Source organism: Apium graveolens, chromosome 6, assembly GCF_009905375.1.
Source record: "Apium graveolens cultivar Ventura chromosome 6, ASM990537v1, whole genome shotgun sequence".
In the NCBI taxonomy this organism is placed as follows: domain Eukaryota; kingdom Viridiplantae; phylum Streptophyta; class Magnoliopsida; order Apiales; family Apiaceae; genus Apium; species Apium graveolens.
In genome coordinates this window covers 14,795,226-14,801,653 of record NC_133652.1, presented here as the reverse complement: position 1 = coordinate 14,801,653, position 6,428 = coordinate 14,795,226, and positions in this window count along the sequence as shown.

Below are 6,428 nucleotides of genomic sequence, written 5' to 3'. Positions count from 1 at the left end.
ACAAACAGAAAACAGCTTACCATGATCAGAATGGCAGAACAAAGACAGCTTACCATCATCAGGCTGGCAGAGTTAAATCACCTAGATTTATCCAAAAATGGATAAAGAAATCTGATTTACATGTTCTATATGTTTTATCTGCTAACTATGTCGGACCCAACAAAATTTGGGTACCAAAAGGTTGAGTTGTTTTATTTGTTTTGTAGATGTGTCTTGCCGCTCTAGTCAAATCAACTCAATGGATTTTAGATAGCGGATGTACTAGACATATGAGTGGAGACAAAGCACAATTCTTGAGTCTTCAGATGAAAAAGGGTGGAAGAGTGACTATTGGTGATAGCAAAACTCTTCAAATCCTTGGAAAAGGTAAAATAGGTAATAAACACATTTCAATTGATAAAGTTCAATATGTTAAAGGCCTTAAATATAATCTGCTTAGCATAAGTCAGTTATATGATGAGGGTCATATTGTTAACTTTGGTATTGATAAGTGTATTATTACTATTGGTACTAACAAACTCCCCCTAGTTGCTAGAAGGGAAGGAAATATATATATTTTGGACTTTGAGTTGCAGAAAATAGCTTGCTGTCTTGCTGCAATAGACACTAATCCTTATGTTTGGCATAGAAGATTGGGTCATGCTCACATGGACTTACTTAACAAGCTTTCAAAGAAGAAGCTAGTCAGAGGTTTACCCAAAATCAAGTATGTCAAGACTGAGGTGTGTTCGGCATGCCAATTAGGCAAGCAAATTAGAAGTACTCACAAAGCAAAGAAAATGGTATCTACTTCTAAACCCTTAGAACTTTTACATTTAGACTTATTTGGTCCAGAAGCTTATAAAAGTATAGGAGGTAAGCAATATGGTTTTGTAATTGTTGATGATTATTCTCGTTTTATATGGGTATTGTTTCTTAGAACTAAAGATGCTGCTTTTAATGAGTTTGAGAAACTAATTAAATTACTTGAGAATAAGCTCAATACAAAGCTTGTAGGAATAAGGAGTGATCGAGGTGGTGAATTCCAAAAAAACTTTGTTACTTATTGTAAAGAAAGAGGAATATCACATAAATTCTCGGCTCCAAGGACTCCACAATAAAATGGTGTGGTGGAACGCAAGAATAGGTCACTGCAAGAGACATCAAGGACTTTGTTGTAAGAAAGCAAGTTACCTAGAAGTTTTTGGGCAGAAGTAGTCAACACAGCATACTATGTTCTGAATAGAGTACTGATAAGACCTATTTTGGACAAGACTCCATATGAATTGCTCAAGAAAAAGAGGCCCAACATCAGTTACTTCAGAATCTTTGGCTCAAAGTGTTTTGTGCTCAAGATAATTGGTAATGATGGTAAATTTGATGCTAAATTTTATGAAGCTATTTTTCTTGGTTATTCTATGAATAGTAAAACCTATAGAGTTTATAATTTGTCTAAGCATATTGTTGAGGAATCTATAGATGTTACTTTTCAAGAACCTAACAATGATCTTCCAAGAGATGAGGAAGATGATGCAGGTGAAGCTGGACAACGGCAAGCTGAAACAGAGAAGGCTACTCCAAAACAGCAAGCTGAAACAGAGACTGATTTTGGAAAACAGCAAGCTGAAATTGAAACTGCCTCAGGAAATCAGCAAGCAGAACCTTCTACTCCAGTTGATGATGCAATTGTAAAGATGGCAAAGATGACTCTTGATGGTCCTAGAGGAAATAGAGCAAAGGATAAAATGCCAATCTATGATGGTGAAGACTTAGTTCCTCCATCTAAGATAAGGAAGACTTCACATGAAGATAATGCAAAGCATTCATTGCCAAAAGCTACACGGACAGTGAAGAATCACCCTCCAGAACAGGTTATTGGTGATATTTCTGATGGTCTCAAGACAAGAAAAGGCACTACAAACTTTTGTGCTTATGATGCATTTTTAGCTCAAGAGGAACCCAAAAATGTCAAAGAAGCACTTGAAGATGAAAATTGGATCACGGCTATGCAAGAAGAACTCAATCAATTCGAACGATGTGATGTTTGGGAACTGGTCAAGCCACCAAAGGATGCTTCAATCATTGGTACAAAATGGATTTTCAAGAATAAAGTGGATGAATTTGGTACTGTTACTCAAAATAAAGCAAGGCTCGTAGCACAAGGGTACAACCAAAAAGAAGGCATTGACTTTGATCAAACTTATGCTCCAGTAGCTAGATTGGAATCAATTAGGATGCTTCTTGCTTATGCATGCTACAAGAAGATCAAGCTACATCAAATGGACGTCAAAAGTGCTTTTCTTAATGGATTTCTGGAAGAGGAAGTTTATGTCAAGCAACCCCCTGGTTTTGAACATGGACAACATCCGGACTATGTCTACAAGCTTAAGAAGGCATTATATGGCTTAAAGCAAGCACCAAGGGCTTGGTACAAGAGGCTTAGTAAGTTTTTGATCAAAAATGGCTTCATTCGAGGTAAAATTGATCCTACTTTATTTACTAAGCAAAATGGCAATGATATTTTGATTGTCCAGATATATGTAGATGATATAATCTTTGGATCCACTAATGATTCTATGTGTGAGTTGTTTTCTAAGTATATGAGCAGTGAATTTGACATGAGCATGATGGGTGAGCTCAATTATTTCTTGGGGCTCCAAATTAAACAATCTAAAGATGGAATTTATATGCATCAATCAAAATATGTCAAGAATTTGCTGACCAGATTTGGTTTTGACAATGTCAAGCCGAAATCTACTCCAATGAATCAAAATAGCAAGCTGACATCGGATGAAAAAGGTAAAGATGTTGATATCAAGAAGTATAGAGGTATGATTGGTAGTCTTTTATATCTTACTGCTTCTCGGCCAGATATTATGTATAGTGTATGTGTTTGTGCTCGTTTTCAAGCTAAACCTAAGGAATCACACTTAAATGCAGTTAAAAGAATATTTCGATATTTAAGTGGGACTATTAATCTTGGGTTATTTTATCCTATTACAAGCACATTTGATCTTGTGGGGTATAGTGATGCTGACTATGCAGGTTGTCAAACTGATAGAAAGAGTACAAGTGGTGTTTGTACATATTTATGACAAAGTCTCGTATCTTGGCAAAGTAAGAAATAAACTTCAGTTGCATTATCCACAGCAAAAGGTGAGTATTTGGCAGCTGGTAGCTGTTGCTCTCAAATTTTATGGATGATTCAGACTCTACGAGATTTTGGAATCAAGTGTGGCAAAGTTCCAATCTATTGTGACAACACTAGCACCATCAACATATCAAAGAATCCAGTTAATCACTCAAGAACAAAGCATATTGAAGTTCGTCATCATTTCTTGAGAGATAATGCTGCCAAAGGTAATATTGAATTAGTTTTTGTACCTACTGAATATCAATTGGCAGATATCTTTACAAAACCCCTTGGCGAAGCAAGATTTTCTACCATTCGAAGGGAACTTGGCATGTGCAGTGTATAATGGCAAGCTATCTTTGGAAATTTGGTAATGTTAGCTTACTATCATTTTTCATGTTAGCTTACTATGATTGGTTATTTAAATGATATTTTTGTGATTAATTTTGTTTTATATGTCACTATCTGTTAATTATGTTTAAATATTTGCATGATTTGCTGATTTAATTATTAAATGATAAAAATGCTAAATGTGGTGTTTTAGATAGATTTAAACTGTTTTAATGATAAGTGTTAGATTTTAGGATATGTATAATTTGTTTTTAATTTTTTATCCTAAACTCTCCCCTAAATATCATTAAAAGAGCACGGGTTAGGGTTTTATTTCACCGCGACTCCACTTTCTCTATCTATCACCGCTTCGATCATTCAAGATCACCAGTTCAGTTCCACTCAACATGGTTCATGCTACTAGAAATTCTGGTATTCTGGGCAAGCGTACTTCCTCGAAGATGGATACTGCAGTGGTCGATTTGGGTCACGAGAGCGATGAAGAAGTCTCTCACACCCCTGATTCGAAGAAACTCAAGCAATCTTTGGCATTTGATTCTCCTGATCTCCAACAACGATTCACTGAAAATGCTTTGGATGTTCGTTCTATTATACCTGGTATCCCGATTGTTGGTAAGCTTTTTCAAAACTCCGGAGCCTTACTTTTGTTTCAGAATTTGGGTATGGATTCTTTTATCATCGAAATGCCTAAGGTCTACTATCCTGATTTAATTCATGAATTTTATGCAAATTTTATTGAAGATAAGTATGGGAACTGTATTACCACTGTGCATGACAAGAAAATTAGGCTTAATCCTCCCATTTTAAGTTCTATTATCAAGTTTGAGAATCCCTCTGAGATTGATATTTTTACTGGAAAAGGATATGTGTCATTCCCTGATTTCTCTGTGATGGATCAGTTTAAGTTGTTATTAGGATCTGTTGATAATATTGAAGAAAACCCTCAGCCCCCTTCCACTACTCAAGTATCTCCTATGGCACATTTGTTGTTTAAAATCTGTAGGGCTAATGTTTGTCCTAGGGGTGGGAATAAATCAACCTTTAGTTGTCAAGATGTTACTCTGGTTTCTATGCTTCTAGCTGGAAGGGCTTTTGATCTATCAAATCTGGTTTTAAAGAATATGATTGCTGCTGTTAATCATAAAAAGATTGGACTTCCTTATGGTTTAATGCTTACCAAGGTATTTGAATTCTTTAAGATTGAACTTAAGAGTGCTGTTAAGGTGAGTGTTAAAGAAGTTTTGGATGCTAAAGTGTTAGCTCAGTCAAATTTACAAATTGACAATGGAGAGTTAGTTAGGATTTTGCCTACCATTGTTCCTGAGTCTAATGCTGTAGCTGAGCCTTCATCTTTTACTTCAACTGTTGAGATGATGCAGCTGCTTAAAGGTATTCAAGATGATAATACCTTGTTGTTTGGTCATGTTGCTGCCACATCTGAGCAAATCAACCAGCTCAAGACAGAGGTTAAGGGTTTAAAGGATATTTTGCTAAACTTCATGTCTGTTCAGAAACATTCAGCTTCTCAGTCAAATGCAGATTTAGACACTGGCTTGGATGATCTTGTGGATGCTGCTGAAGACTTGGAACAATAGGAGAAGCAAGATGAGTTTCTTTCACCAAAAGAGGATGCAGCTGTCAATTCTGCTCAGGAAGACTAATCTGTTTTTGATGATATAAGGGGGAGAACTTAGGAGAATTTAATTTCTTTTAAGTACTTAGTCTCTGAAGAACTTGATTTAGTTTCTGAACTTGATTTAGTTTTTGTTGAAGTATCTGTGTTTTTTAAGACTTGTTGCATCTGGTACTTGATTTGATTTTTATCTGTTTATTTGGTGTGGTAAAACTTGTTGATGGATGTTTTGGTTTAAGACTTGGTTATGCTGATGCTTCTAATATTTGAAATATGTTTAATTGTTCTTACATTTAGAAGCTTATTATGCTAATTGTGATATCTTTAGTTTTATTTTATATTTTGAGATATGCATAGATTTAGGGGGAGTTTTTATAATTCTCCTAAATATGTGTAATCATCAAAAAGGGGGAGATTGTAACTCCTTAGTTTTGATGATCACAACACAGCAAGCCATCATGTTGTTATTTGAGAATGTTTGCAGGATATAACAGCTTAATGTCATTACTGTTTAAGTATCATGATAGCAAGCTATCATAAGACAATAATCTATTTTAGCAAGCTATGATCAACTATGTAAGAATAACAGCAAGCCAATATGCACATTCCAGATTCAACAAGGAAGTCGAATTTCATGGAGATTTTATAGGATCTTCATATATATCAGTTGTAAGGACTTCTCTAATATAATATACGTGCATGATATATATAGAGCTCTTTTATAAAATGTTTTTAATCATTCAAATTGATTTCCTAAAGAATAGGAGTTTGTTTCTCTTTCAAACTCTTTCTTTTATCTTCTGATTAAAACGTTTTATCCTCTACTAAATATAAGAGATATTTTCTGAACGTTGGACTTCTGTGTTTCTCTTCAATCTAACGTACACTTAAACGTTGGAAAACCATCCCAATGATCTTACACGGTAGAATTGGATTCTAGCCGTTGTAATTTGTTGAGGCTGTTTTCAAATGTTAATGTATTGTTATATATATATTGGTTTCTTGCAGTTTTTATGACAGAGAAAAATTTGCAAGCAAGAACACATACAACTCCTGATCTTTATTATTTCTAAAATACTCTCGAGCTCTAATTATATACACGTGTTTTATCTTAGAGAGAGTTTATAGTTTGAGTTGTAATCTTTATCACTGATTTGTATTGTTCAAATTGTATTGATTAGTTGCTGGATAAGTTGGCTAGGGAAACAAGGGTTTAGTGGTACTTGCTAGAGGAGTTTGTACTACGGGGTAGTATAGTACTTAGAGATCAGGTTCATAAACAGGGTTTCAGCAAGCCATTATCAGCAGCTGGGATAAAGGGAGATATATCGT